Raw genomic sequence first — 15,650 nt, forward strand, 5'->3', positions numbered from 1 at the left:
AAGTATTCGTACATTTTGTGAAATGTACTACTTAAGGTCTTTTTTGTGGAACTAAACCTTAAATTAAGGTCGTATTTGACAGTCCTGCCGTTGAGTGCTAACAAAGTAATAAATATCAAAGAAGCCGCAGCAACAAAGACGAAATAAACAAGGACGACGATATCAACAAATGCAAGTATATTCGGCGACTCGGCGGTGTGACCATGGAGGAGGTAGGTTTAGGCGAAAGCAAGCTTTAGGGGAATTGAACGAACTTTGCTTCTACAATAGTATAGCATAATCTTGCTCGTCTACTCAAATGCAACTTGCTTTATCATGAACACCGACTTCCCAAGTGCTCTCTGCTTACGAGCTCAAGTGGGAGTGATGTTGGAAGTTGCATTGAGACCGAGTCCGGTCCTGATGTTTCACATAATTTAATCCATCTTTCACCCTAGCTAATTAGCTATGCAAGCGTATGTTCCAATGGGTGACAGCATGCAGACACGAAACCGGTTTTGATCTCGATAAAGCCCACATCAGTCTGCCACAGAGCCCAATGTTTCCCGTCCGGCCACGTCCTGCAGTTTTGGACGCTACTGAATTGTCATGTACCGTCGCGACGCCAAAGCAACGCAAAGTTACCTTATTATTACACATCACCTTTGCATTAGTTTACACTTTAGAGAGACCATGGCATATGTTACTCCTACAACTTAGTTGTATATATATGTTTGTGTACGATAATTGGCCGGAGAGAGCCCATTGATTCATGGGTCGCGCCCACCGGATCTTTGGGCCACGCTGTTGGCGTTACACGCGTGACGCACCGGGAGGATCGATCGCACGTAAACGACGCCACTCCATCAAGCTTACTCAGCTTTGAAAGAAGAAGAAAAGCTTACTCAGCCAGTTGGTTTTTTTTTATCCCCAGCGCTGTAAAAAAGAAGGAAATCCTTCCGGTTGCAACCGAAAAAAGAAAGAGCGAAAGAAAGGAACGTTTCCTTTTTTTATACTCACGTTCAGAATTCCAGGTGTAAAAAAAAAAAAAACTCGGCCTACGGTGGGCAGACAGCCCCGTAACTTTGTGCTTAAGAAAGAAGACCTTCTCACGCAGGCCGAGAAAACCCCCGAACACCGTGTCCCGCCCTTACACAGGGGCCCGTTACCCTGTGAGTGAGCCGGTCCATTGCCTGTGCTTTGGGAAACTCAAGACAGGCGAGGGGATTTTTTTAATGGGTACCGAAAATTCTGCCCTCATCGAGCCTTGAACTCCGATCGGCAGGTCGAGGCCTCAAGCCTCACCGCCTGCCCAGTCGAGCCGAAGCTCGTCTCCCAATTCCAGGTGTATGGAAGTGACAAATGATTGGGAATCAACATTCAACCCCATCCGCTTCGGCACCCGTTCCAAGACGGATCTGGTGCAGCCGCCAACAAACCCTGTAGTCTGTAGTAGTAGCAGTAGCATCTTGTCAGTGAGTTCGTTAAGCACAGGGGCTGATAAACCTGGTTGCTAAACTGGACACCTCATCATGTGTGGTCTAGCTAGAGGCCTATTTGGATCACCTAGGACTAGGTGTTAGGTTCTAGACTATTTGGATCACCTATACGAGTATACGACTGATTAACTGGAGTCGTTGTTAGTTTAGAAGTTGCTAGAACTAATTGTTAGGTGCATAAAGTTTAGATGACTGAAGTTCAATCCTATGATATTTGAATCCATCAAATAGTAGTTATTAGAGCAACTTCTTCAGTTTTTGAATAATCTACCCCTAATATATATGTACTTGGTTAGTCTAATATTGGTTTTGTAATATTGGGAGAGTTGTTGCGGCAGTACCCCAAATCCCCATATATCTTTCCTAATGCTCATATAGAGAAGGTGAGTCCGGTAGGATTGTAAAAGAAAAGATGGATGAAAAGTGGTAGTCAGGGTGATTCCCATGGTATTAGGGGAGATACATGTCGTTCTGTTCTTCAGCACTACTTTAGCAGGACTTTTCAACGAACGAAAAGTGTTTTTCTCTCACAACAAATCAGCATAAGACAAACTCCTTTGTTTGAGGGGTATGAGAGAAATACTAGCGACCACTAAAAAAAAGAAGAAACATTGGGAAACTGCTAGAGCAAGAAAAAACATAGTTATCTCGAATATAACAGTTTTATATGAATATGAAGAGGTATTAGGAGTCCACTTTAACTCCTCTTTACTAGCTAGTAGATTAGCTGTTAGTTGTGTTGTGAACTAAAAATTAGTCTATCTATCAGTACACCTATTTGGATGGACAAGCGGTTAGTCTTGGTAATCAAACACATCCAAGTCACCAACTGCAGTTAGAGCTTATCCAGCAATACTATCTAAATCAGACTATATATTTGTCTCTTTAGGTACAGACATTTTGATACTACCTATTTTCCGTTGTTTTCTCCAGCAACACTACGTAAACCAAACCTCCGAATTCGTTCTAGTAGATAATGATATGTGGGACCCACATACCGTTCTCTTCCTATCCTCGTCGCGACAGAAAAACTCGACCATCGGAGACGAGGAGCACTCGCCACCAGAGCGTCGAGGGAGGGAAACACCAGCCACTGGCAGCGGTGGCAGTGGCGGAGAAGAGGCTGGCGTATCCGGTGTCGGCGCGGGACGGGGAGAGGAGCCGGTGGATCCGCCGCCAGCCGTGCGCCGAGGTAGGGCACCGCAAGGGCCGCGTGACGGGAGGAGAAGCCGTCGAGAAGGGAAGCCGCCGCAAGGGCCGCGCGCTGAGGAGGGAAGCCACCGGGGAGGGAAGCCTAAGGGGAGCGTGTGCGAGCGAGCGCGGGGAAGAAACTGGAAGAAAGGGACGAAGAAAAATTTAGGTAGACACTTATTGGTCCAACAGGGTAGGTAGTTTGCTAAAGTGTATTTTTTTGTTTTGTCTCTATTATCTAAATATAGGATAGATAGTGTGTTTAATACTGATTGTCCACCACAAGACCTTCGGAGATTGGAACAAAGATCTCTCCGTGCTGGAGCCCGGAACCAGCATCCGTGTGGCTGCGACGCCGCGACCTCCCAGCGCACACACGCCACTCTGATTGCAACTCCGGAAAATGACAGCAGACCGGAAGAATATCGTGTGGCCGGACATGTGGCCCTCACCGATATGGATTCCCACCGGGCTTGGTTGGGCCGCTTGGGCCAGACCCACAGACGCAAGCGAGCTCCCTGAACCACAAGCGCCCCTCCAAATTGCAGACTGAACGACACGACCAGGCGAGAGAGGCACAACTACTGTCGACTCTCTCTTTCCTTCTGAGATCTTATGAATCAAATTTCTGCGTCGCCACTGAGAGTGAGATTCAGGCCACATAAACTCTTTTTTTATTTAATAAAAAAAAGATTCAGACTACATGAGTGCATGACGACCACGCGGCAAACTCGAACGTTTACAGTACATCGTGTTCTGCAACGGTGAACGATCTACGGATAAGTTTTCTGACGCTAAAACCGTCTCGTAGCAGGAAAACCACGCAGGCCGCCTCGCCGAACACGCTCCCGTCGCTCGAATTTCCGCGCTGACCTACTCACTCGCCTGCACAATACAGCTTGAAGGGTTTATCAATCAAGCAACGGTGTTTTCCTTTCACGATAAATCAGTACCGGCCAGAACCAACCAACCAACAGGCTACAACTTAGTCACCGAACTCAGAAAAGAGGGAAGGGGGAAAAATCGCCTGCCGCAAGAAAACCAGTGGTGGCAGACGAGCCGGGGGAACGCGCGGCGGGGGAGGAGCAGGGCACACGGCAGCCAGCAGCCGGGGGTCGCCGTCGCCGTCGCGGCGGGCCGAGTCGTGCCGTGTGCCCGCTCGCGCGCAATCAAATTCTTGGAGGCGGAGGCGCGTCTGCGGGTGGGTAGGAGCGGTGATCCAGGAGGCGAAAAGGATCGCTCCGCAAGGTGCAAGTGGCCCGCCCGACCCTTCCGATCCTGCTTTCTCGGAGGCGGGGCAATGGTCGTGGCCGTGGATGCTCCTCCTCCGGCCAGTCGGCGTCAGGGTGGTCCCACCCGGGAGATTAACAGCTTTACAGCTTTGCATTCCTGGATTCTCTTCCTATCCAGAATCCGGCTTTCCTGATGGGGTGACTGTGACGACGTGTCGACGTTGAGAACAGTTCCGGCTTCCGATCGATTGTCGTCTTAGTCAGCTGACGGATTTGCACAATCGTTTTCGGCACTTACCGTAGATCCATTATTGCTACGGTGTGGACTCAAACACCAGCAGAGATGTTGTCAAAAAAAAAAAAAACAACAGAGATAGAGATGGAATTTTGTGGCCATACTGAAAAGCTGGACATGAGCCGAGCCTCGAATCTGGATTGATAAGAACAACATGTTGAAAAATATCATAGCACCAGGCCTGAAAGATCAAGCCAGATATACATACATCAAATCCCTCGGAAGCATGTCGTGCTACTAGTAGACAATCCATTTCAAAGCCGAGCTACTGCAACAACCAAATAAGTGGTCCTTACAACTTACAAGGAGCAGTTAACAGACTCCCCTAGACAGTTTCACGGGAGACAATTATTGTCTGCTCGGGATTCAGCGAGCTAAATTAGAAAGACACGCATCATGCTAAAAGGATACAGCCCATCGTGGCTTTCAAACGTCCAGGTTAAGGAATCGTCAAGCGCACCACTGTGGTCCAGAATTCCGGGATCTCAAGGCGAGATCGTCACTGAATGGCATGCTATAAATGGAGTTGCCGCTTGGTGGGAGCACTGCTGCATCATCACCTTCCTTGTCTGCACAGTTCACCAATTTGCTTTACCAAGTGATGGGTACAAATCGAACATGACTAGAATAGAATGGCATGTCGTGTGCACAAAGCAATAGCCTGCGGTCCTTCAATCATCGATAGTGAAATGAAGTAGCACTTGTGAGCAGAAGGATAAGTACACGTACCTTCTGGTTGAGCGAGTGGCGCGTCTAACTGGACCACTGTCTGCTGAGTCCTCTACAACGGGATCTCTGGTTTTCTTTGGCCTTGACCGTGACATGCCTGCATAATACATGAAACATGAGTTCATTAAGAAACTTGATGTGTGGATAACAGAGCTGGAATCGTGAGTCACCTTTGCGAACAGGTTGTGTGGATTGAATCTCTTCACCGCCACCTTCTGATCCTGTAAGTGGGGGTGATGTCTGAGAATTCTCTGTACTAGTATTTGCACTGTGTTCTGGCGTGTTCTCCTTATATTCGGTGCTGCTATCCACCAAAGGATCTGCAACGGGATCTCTGGTTTTCTTTGCCCTTGACCGTGACACGCCTGCATGATACATGAAAGATGAGTTCCTTAAGAAACTTGATGTGTTCATGTTGTGTGGATATCAAAGCTAGAATCATGAGCCACCTTTGCGAACAGGTTGTGTTGATTGAACCTCTCCAGCGTCACCTGATTCTGTAAGTGGGGCTGATGTCTGAGAATTCTCCGTACTAGTATCCGCACTGTGTTCTAGCGTGTTCTCCTTATATTCGGTGCTCCTATCCACCAAAGGATCTGAAACGGGATCTCTGGTTTTCTTTGCCCTTGACCGTGACACGCCTGCGTGATACATGAAAGATGAGTTCCTTAAGAAACTTGATGTGTTCGTGTTGTGTGGATAACTGGATATCAAAGCTGGAATCATGAGTCACCTTTGCGAACAGGTTGTGTTGATTCGATCTCTCCAGCGCCACCTGATTCTGTAACTGGGGGTGATGTCTGAAAATTCTCTGTACTAGTATGGTCACTGCATTCTGGCATGTTCTCCATATGTTCAGTGCTGCTATCCACCGAAGGATCAACTACCTCGCTAGTTTCTTCTGCCACGGACACATAAATAGACAGGTCAGACCATCTGTGCGAGAGAAACAGATACTGCCATCTAATGCACAGAACATAAACAGCTATATAGCATCACATAGTCGACTTTAGCAGTTATGTAGCAAAGAGGATAAGGAGCATCAGGAGGAAATGAAAACTCTTCTACTTACCTTCAGCAGAATTCCCACTGTTCTGACTAACTTCCTTAGTAGCCAGAAATTCATCAAGCGAGCCAATTCTCTGTCTGTGTGCCTCAGCATTTTTTGTTGTTTCCTCCTGTTCTTTCTTTTCCTGATGAACCTTGCTAAGTTTCTCCTCAAATTCCTCAATGCAAACTTTTAGCTCAGGTTTCGCAAACTTCTTGCACTGATTGGTGGAATCACCATAGATAAGTAAGTGAAAAAAAAGGATTGTTCATAAATTTAGTGATGCTTTATTAAACCAAACTGAAGCCTACACAAACATCAAGGCTATGCTACCAACCTTTGATATTACGCTTCTGAAGTGGTTCATAACAGAATCTTCAGACAATGCATGCTCAAACATCTTAAAATTATCAATGAGTTTTTTCACGCCCTTTTCAGTGAAGGTTAGCTGAGAAAGGCAATAAGAGATATACTCCCACTGTCTGACATCTGAAACACATGCAAAGAAAGAGTCAAGCGTCTGAGAAATGTTAAAATGCATGTCTTACAGCACAATTGTCTTGAGAAAACAAAGAATTAAATGACTGAAACAAAGAAATGAGTGTTAACTTTTAATATAGCTAAAATGTAGACATCAATCACAGGTGCTAGAGTGTCAAAAAAGAGCAACTTGATCTCATCTTATTTCTTATATGCGCAATGCTCTCTCCTTTCTATTTCATATAATGCAGTAATGTTTCTCTCCTATGCTGTTGCAAATTTCTTACTCTTACCACCTTTTTGTTCACAATAAATTGCCACTTCCTCAACACTGAGGCAGGCTCTTTCCCTAAGTACCTTATTAACATTAGGTACAAGCACCCACTTAGCTAGGTATCAAACCAACTTTATGCAAATCATGACTTCCTTAGTATGCATGCTGGTCAAATGTGACAAGTACTAGCAAACAGATGGGGCACTATTTATCCTATTGAAGGCATAAGCATAGTACCATTTACTCCAGCAAACCTATTGCACAGCTTATCCACAAGAGCTTCCATTTGTTTGTCCTGGGATCACAATTGCAACAGTATATAGTTACTAACAAGTAATGTAGAGTATGCTAACAGCATGCAAACAAGTGAAGCATTAAACATTATACCTTCTTAATTGAATTAATTAAGAACTGCATAATATTGCAAAAGGTTTCTTCTTTCAGGTGTTGATTGCACAGTCTACCCAAGATATCCGGAAGAAGATTATAAATTGGGTTGCTTCCTTCAGAGGCCACCAATAAAAAAGAAGCAAATTTGTTAGATAGAAGTGAAACTCTAGTATTCAAGTTAGTCAACCAATGTTTCTGACACATGTTTCCATACCTTTTTTTGACAACTCATGAAAGAAGAGTTTTGCCAGGCTTGATATCCTCTCATCTTCATCTTCTATTCTTACAGTCATTTCATTTATATACCCTTTAACCTACAAAAGATTTTCAAAGTGACTGAAAAATAACAGAATGGTGGGAAGGAGAGGAGCAGAGAGAGAGAGAGACCTTCATCATATCATTCAATATAAGATGAGAAATGACCAGCACAGCGTTCTTCCTCACTGGCACTGAAGGATCACGTAACCGGGCATATATATACTCTGTCCAAGGTTCTAAGAGGTTTGGGAAGCGAACTGCTAAATCGCCAAGCGCTATGGTGCAATTGGATCGGACAATTTCAGAAGGTGCACTTTCAGCAACAGTAAACAAGATTTGAAGATTTGCTTCGCTGAAAGTTGAGTATTTAATGTGAGGGAGTGCTTTCATGAAATGCTCATCGGTCCACAATAATGAGCAACTAGAGTCATGCGAAAGAAAGAAAAATACTTACCAGAACTCTGCATTGATGATCATTAGCCTGCAAAGAGCAAGCATTGCAGAAGCTTGTAGGTCTGGGAACTAGATTCAAAAGAGAAGAAATTAGTAACTGTAGATAGTAACAAGAAAAAAATGTTTAAATGAAATACAAGAAGCCCAGTAGACTATAAACCTTTTGCAGCAATGTAAGATTCCTGCAGAGTTTTGAGAGAAATGGCCCACAATGTCCTATGAGATTCTTTTCAGAAGAACAGCAAACAATTTCCTTTTCTGCTCTTTCAGCAAGGGACTCGATTGCAATATCTATGGTTGCACCAAGTCCCAGTTCGGCATTTATGCCTTGTGCCTGTTACACAATAAAGCACAACCTGAACTTAACTGAAACAATGACAAGTGAAAAAGTGACAAGTTCAGAAAGGACAGAGATTTAGCAGTCAAGCCAGAATTACCTCTGAACTTTTAGACACGTCAGACTGGAGATCCTCAGTGGTGGACTGAGATTTTTCATTCTTCCGTATCTGTTTCTGAATTTTCCTAACGGAATTCTCAATGTACACCAAATGATTTAGTGCTATATGGCTAATAACAAAAAGAAATCTACCCAGCTTTGAAGGTGATACTGATGACAGAGAGGCATCATTCTCAGTTTCATCTCCATTTGACACATCCTCGGTTCCTAAAACACTGAATACAGAACTGAGGGACTTCTTTGCAGTCTCGGTAGCAAAAATTTCAGGTGCAGGGTGTAGGGTATAGATGGTGCTTATAGCTTTATCTGCAGCTCCATACCATATTTTCTCAGGAATTGAGAAGCTTGTTACCAAACCTTGCAATGCAGCAAATACTCTACTATTAGTATTTATCAGTTTGCCCTTGTCTTCATCTGATAATCTCTGCAAAGCAAGACATGCAGTTCTAGCAAGCAGAGGCTCCTCCTTAGCCCAGCGTCCAAACCCAATGTCAATAATATCTTGCAAGTGAGTACCCAGAATGCTGGGAGACGACTTAGCAGCCATACAAAGAATTGATAGAGCTCCACGGCTTTGCACTGGTCTCACTCCGTTTATGTTAAAGCAAAAATAGTCCCACAGTGCTGATACCTGCAAGAAGCGACAGGTCACAGAAAATATCCTCAGAAGCAACATAAGATATCATTGAACTGAAGTAATATAATCCAACAAAAATGGTTATATTTGGGAAGCTAAGCTATATATGACTACAGTAATCGAAGAAAGAAAGACAACAAATCAGTAGACATGGAAAAATTCCAATTCCTTCTGTAATTCCAATTCATATTTATAGAGGTCAATAATTAGGATCTTGAAGAAGCAAGCATCTTAATTGCTCCAATCTGAAAAACTCTGGTGCTCAGTCAGTTTCAAATGTGTCGCCACATTTATTTTTTCTTTACAACTGAATTATATTTTAATCACCAAACTGCTCAGTTACTTTAGCTGGAACTAACAAATAATCACACTTCAAAGTGGTAGCCAAAGCAAATTTGATAGGGAAAGAAGGGCGCACCGTGCTGGATGAAATTTCTGCTTTTGAAACTAAGGAACTAACTAAGCTCTCGAGAGCAGCAAGGTCACCAATGCTACAATCAATGGCAAGGTCTAACAAACGTTTCGCCGTTTCTGTTGGGCTTTTCCTTGTGTATAAAGTAATGAATGCACTCTCCACCGCTTCATATATTGACTTATCCTGAGAAAATACCTGAAAAATGCGAATGATCAAGGAATATTAACAAATACATAACAAGCACAAAAACCAAAGAGAGTTTTTGGGATATTACCAGAGGTAACATTTTCCTGAGTGCTGCTTCTGATCCTTCGATCTGAAATTGTCTGCATCTCATCAGTAAAAGGATCGTGTTCTCAACATCAGTAGCTGAGGATGATGCCAACAACTGAACAAGAATTGGCATTAACGAAGTTATACACTTTGAAAACCGCAGACCAGCCTTCAAGTGATGCAACTAAAGCTCTTATTTGTTCCAAATTTGTTATATCCACAATCGTAGCATCACGATCATTCTGATCCTGACTTGATGCTAAACAGCTATCACTGATACTTTCATCTTGCCCCACGATCACTTCACCAGGCGAACAATCGTTTGCAACCTCATCTTTGTCTGGATTTGAAGGCTCCATTCCTTGTAATTTTTCCTTGTACTTTTCTAGAGTTGCCTCAAAGGTTGTAGTCCTTAACTGAGGCCCAAAAGGGTTGTGTTGCAGCATTGTAATGAGAAGCTGTAGTGCTGATTTTCTCACAATAGCACTTTTGTCCTCCAGTCTCCCTGAAGCAACTGAAGCCACTTCATTCCACAGGCCAATTGAGATAGAATTTTCTTCACAAAGCTCAGACCACACCTGAAGCACACGACTCCTTGTGTATGCTGACACATCCCTACAGCGCTCAATCAAAATCTCTAGCATAGCCTGCTTACTTCGAAGCCGAGCATTGCTATCACCCTCAACATCCTTGAAAGCATTTGCAGCCAGCTTTCCCAGAACTCCAACAAGAGCATTTCTGATCTTATATGACTCACCACCAAAGTGAGGTATCAGAACACCGATGTTGGTTGACATAAGCTTTGGCAAACGGTCTGCAAGTTCTACAAGGAATCTCCCAACATTATCAGCACCAACACTATCTCTTGCGTATTCTTTTGGGTCAGCCCGGCCTATTTCCCTAACCAGGGAAATTGCGAGGCTTCCGTCACCAAACTTTTTCTCTGCGGAAGCAACTGCTTCTGCAAGATGAGGAACAGTGAAATCAAATTTGTGGATCAGATGCGAGACAGATGCACTGATTTGAGAAATTCTCTGATGCTTCGTGGCAATTGCTCCAATTATCCGGCACAGGCCATTTCTTGTATCCTCATCTTTTAACACATTTTGATTTTCACAGAGGACAAAAGTACACCTACATATTATGAAAGTGATGTCATTGCAAAAAAAAGTGGGTTACTGGAAAGTACTGTAGTCAGTTTCCAGAACTTACTTTGAAACGAAAGAGAGATATCGTTCATCAGTTCCTCCAGGACCAAAAAGTAGCGAAAGGTCAGCTTCAAGAGAATTAGCAACTAGACTAATGATCCTACCCCTTTGTGCTTCCCAATTCCAAGCATATACATGATTCTTCTTTCGACCAGTGCGCTGTCACCTGAGTTCTCATGAAAAAAATAAAGTCAACTCAAAAAACAAGAGCATAGATAATCTGAATAATTGTATCTTCTGCACAAAAGTCACCTTAGCCCCTGTGCCGGTTTCAGCAGCAGATTCCTCCGTGAGAACAATAGAAATGAGAAAGAAGGAGTAGATCTTGAGGGCATTGTGGTGTGAGGCAATGCGATCATTGATTGGGGTAGTATCAGAAGGGGATGACATGGATGCCCGGGAAAGTGAGTCTATGTTGGGTAGAAGGACACTGAGGTTGGAGCGCAAGGTCTCAACGATGTTAAACTTAAGGGCTGGTGGTAAGCAATTGAAATCACGAACAATAGAATAGATGGCATCGAACACCTCCTGTTCCTCGATGCAGAAGAGCTCCTTATCAGAAAGATCAAATGATGCACCTTCAGTTTGAATCAGAATAAGAAAAATAGTCAGTTCACTTAACAAGATCTTTCATTCAAAAAAATAAAGCACCGAAACTAGCTAGATCTCTATATTTTTTTTAATAATAACTTTCTAATTGCAGCGTTGCCACAGGTTAGAACAGCCAACATTGTCAATAGTAAGACTATAGCATGAAAATTAAGGGGGAAGGTCTATTCCCATCAAGCAATTGCTAATATTTTGTTTTGACGAAACAGCAATTGCTAATATTACAGAGACGACAATGGAGAATAAAGATTTATGAATAATTAAAATAGCAGGGTTATGTAGGGCCGCTGAGGCAAAACTTATAATATTGCTACAGTTCCCGTGGTTTTGAATTTCCTTTTTTTTTATTTATTTTCGGTGAATTTTTGAAAAATCATAAAATGAAAAATCTAATTTTATTGGACTCCACATGAGTAGATCTACATAGTGAATATATAATACGGTATACTTTAGTACAAAATTTTTACTGTAGCCTTAGATTAATTGGAAAATCTAATTTTGTCTGTAATTAATTGGAATAATTCATAGCTGCAGCTTCTATGGTCCAATTGTGGTGAAATTTTTATGGTACGCTAATTATTGTATGCTTGAACTATAGTAAAAATTTCGTACTCATTGGACTATGTATAACTTAGTTATAGATAAATTCTAATTAATTACAGACAAAATTGAATTTTCCAATTAATCTAAAGCTACAAAAAAAAAATTGTACTAAAGCATACCGTATTATATATTCACTGTGTAGATCTACTCATGTGGAGTCCAATAAAATTAGATTTTTCATTTTATGATTTTTCTATGATTTACTATGTTAGCTGCTCGCACCCACCTTTTCTGAAATCAGATCAAGTTTCTTAACCCCAGACAATTTTAGTGCGGTAAGATACTAAAGCAACTGCAAGACCACCGGTTTCAAATTGGTTGCAAGCAAGCTCAAACGCTTCTGTGGAAGCGACCGCGAGCATTTGTCTGCAAACTCAATTATTTACATGCACGCACCGAATTGCTTGAGAAAAAAATAGGGATGCCAGGTTGCCAGCTACAGAGTACATCCAAATCAGAAGCCCCGACTAGCACTACTGTCCAACAAAACCCTATTCTAGTGAATTTTAAGCAAGCGACGATCAAAATCTGAATCCAAAACTAGGAATTCTTAACGACTAGTACAAACCGACCAAACAACAAACCCAGCGGCGGCTGGGAGATGGCGGCACGTACCCTTTACGAACTCCTCGAGGTCGGCGGCGCGGAGGGTGGCGACGGCGATGGGATTCTGCGGCCGGAGCGAGGGCTCCTCGTTGCCGTCGCCGTCGGTGTCCCGCTCCAGATCCCGCAGGCTCGACGGGAACACGAACGGCGGGGCCATTTCGCCGCGGGCAGACGCCGGCGAGCGGAGGAGGGGGAGGCGGAGGGGTTTGGTTTTGGGATGGGGAACGGGGAATGGGGAATGGGAGGGGAAGAGTGACGTGTGTTTCGAAATCGAGAGCGGGAGCCGTGAGATTTCGTGAGGTTGTCCCGACTGTATGACAGCGAGGGCCCACGCGTCACGTGTGAAGGTGGCCCCGTTGAATAGGCGGGGCAGCTCGTGACCTTGTGTTGACTGTTTTTTTAGGTTTTTTTTCTTGAGAAACAGACTGTTTTTTTAGATATAAATGAGCTCATGTTGACTGTTGAGTAAAACCAACTGTTAGGTCGATCGAATAATCAAAATATTCGCGTTTCCAAGTCCTATCAAAAGCTGTGTTAAATTGTTCACATTTAGAAAGCTCCATCGCTGCAACTTTAAAACTGTGGCAGCTACCATTAATTGTTGCTTGCACAATATTATCGGTCTGTTCGGCTGGGGCTAAAACGATCGTATACGATCGTGGATTATTACTGCTGGCTGGTTTGATGTGAGAGAAAAATATTGTTCTGGTTGAAAATTTACGAACGTTTACAACCAAGCGAACATATTGTATACTAAGAGGATAGCAGCAGTTGTTATGACTGTGTCGAACACATCAAAATTCTTAATTAACTCAAACACTGTTAATAAATTTTAGAGAAATGCATCACTTGGCAAGATTTAGGCTCGGCTTTCTTTGTTAACAGTAGAGTGTACTTTAAAAGGGTACATACAATGCTTTTAGCTAGCCAGATGCTTCTATCTGCTACAGGTTTTCCTTGTCACGGTGGATACGATATGAGCGCTTATAGGTAGAGTCGCTGCCTAACCAAGCGTCGACGCTAGGTGGCAATTCAACGCGCTCATGCGAAGGCAAGCACTGCCCTGAGAAGCTAATTAACTACCATTGTTGACTTGTTCTCGGACAAAGAAGTGCATATCCCATTGTAAGCTAGAGCATATGTTTTTAAAGTAAAATGCACCAAGGTCCATTAATTTTTAGAGGGATGTCATCTAGGCCCATCAACTCTCAAAATATATTTTTTGGTCCATTGACTTTTTATGTAATGCACTACAGGTCCATACCAGTTCGAGAGCTTGATAAATTTATATTTAAACCCCTCCCTTCGATACCTCTGTCTCAAAACAGCCCCCACGGTAGCCCGATCAATGGGCGAGCAGCCGTGTTAGGCCACCCACGCCACCGCCGCACGAGCGAGCGGCCAGCCACCCTTGCTGCCTTGCTGGTGCAGCCACGTCGCCACACGGGCACGCAGCAGCTGCGCCAGGCAGCCATGTTGGTGTTGGTCGAGCGGGCGGGCTATCATGCGAGGCCAGCCCTAGTCCGTCGTCTGTGAGTGAGTGGGTGGCCGCACTGCTTGGATTCTTCGTCGCACTGCTTGGCAGCATCGTACACTACGTGAAAAACAGTTTGTAGCCATAGGGTTTTTTTAGGAGCGGCTGACATTAGAGCAGTCCATGCACTGGCGTGCTCGGGCTCTAGCACAACAGCCGCTCCTATAAATGACACAGTAAGAGCGACTAGTAATACGAGTCACCCCTACAAAGACATCGATTTATAGGGGCAGCTGGTATGCAGAGGAGGCTAAATAAAAAAATTAACTGCCTCCTAAAACAAATTTACCGAGGCAGACACACGGGCTGCGTGCGCCATTTTCCTGCGTCGATGGTGACATCAACTACAGCGCTGGCCCCACCTCACCTCGTTCCCCATGACCGGGAGTATACCACTAGCGCCGCCCATGGTTTCGACAAAACAGCCGACACATGGCACAAAACCAGCGGCCACACCCTTCTATTGCCACACAAATGGCCACAGAGATCAAAACCACACCTAGATCCGGCCTGCTTCCCTATAACCACGCTGCCCCTTCAGTGAACACATGCATCCATGCATGCAGCTGGCCTCATCTTGCCTTGGCACCTTGTAAGTGCAATCAAACTTTATTGTGGGTTTTGGCATTGATGACCACCAAATTAGAGGACTAATAAGATTTATCGAGATGACAAGCAGGGAATCGAAAAATGAGGATGATGTACAGGTTGCAGGTGTCCTAATTACAAAAGGTGACCAGATCTAGCTCAAAGGAAGTTTAAATTCTTTTATGTTTTAAAATTGAGTTTAGGGAAAGCCATACTATTAAGAGGGATTTTAGGACAGCTGGTCAACTGTTGAACTAGATGCTCAAATTCACAGATTTATATCCTCCCACCTAGTCAAAATAGCCAGTCAAATTTTATATCATTTTACCTATTTTGGCTAGGGCGGCAGTGCCGCCCTTAACTGACCGTTGGGCTCGAGGGGTATTTATACCCTTTAGGCCCGGCCCACAACGGTCATCTTCTTCACTCAGTCATTCTGCTCGAAATAAGACAACCAAAGCTCACTTCTCTCCTCCATTGTTGCTCCACCATCCCTTAAGTAAATCCTTGATTCCAACCATCAAAACTTAAGAGAAAAGGCAGTAAAACTCAATTAGAGAGCAGATCCACCGATTCCCAAAGTCTAAAAGCATTTGGTTCACGTTTGGCCAGCGGTTTTAGGGTTTGTTACTCTTGGAGCTTGCTCCTAGCCGGCTAGGCGTCGCCCTTGCGCTTGCTAACTCGTGTGGTGGCCTTGGGAGGTTTATAACCTCATTCAAAAGCTAAGAAATCATCTCTCACCTCAAGAGTTCACTCTCTTAATTTGAGAACGAGGGTAAGGCAAGCCTTTGTGGCAAGCCTAAGTCTTTTGTGGCTTCCTCAACAACGTGGACCTAGGCAAACCTTTATGGTGAAGCTGAAACCATAGGATAAATCTTATGTCTTGCAGTGT

The 15,650-nt window shown here is 43.9% G+C and overlaps 1 pseudogene; it reads right to left on the reverse strand.

Moving 5' to 3' along the window:
• Positions 1 to 4,300: 4,300 nt before the first annotated feature.
• On the reverse strand, positions 4,301 to 12,883 carry LOC136552857 (condensin-1 complex subunit CAP-D2-like; annotated as a pseudogene).
• Between the last annotated feature and the right edge of the window lie 2,767 nt (positions 12,884 to 15,650).

Source organism: Miscanthus floridulus, chromosome 4 (genome assembly GCF_019320115.1).
Source record: "Miscanthus floridulus cultivar M001 chromosome 4, ASM1932011v1, whole genome shotgun sequence".
Classification (NCBI taxonomy): Eukaryota; Viridiplantae; Streptophyta; class Magnoliopsida; order Poales; family Poaceae; genus Miscanthus; species Miscanthus floridulus.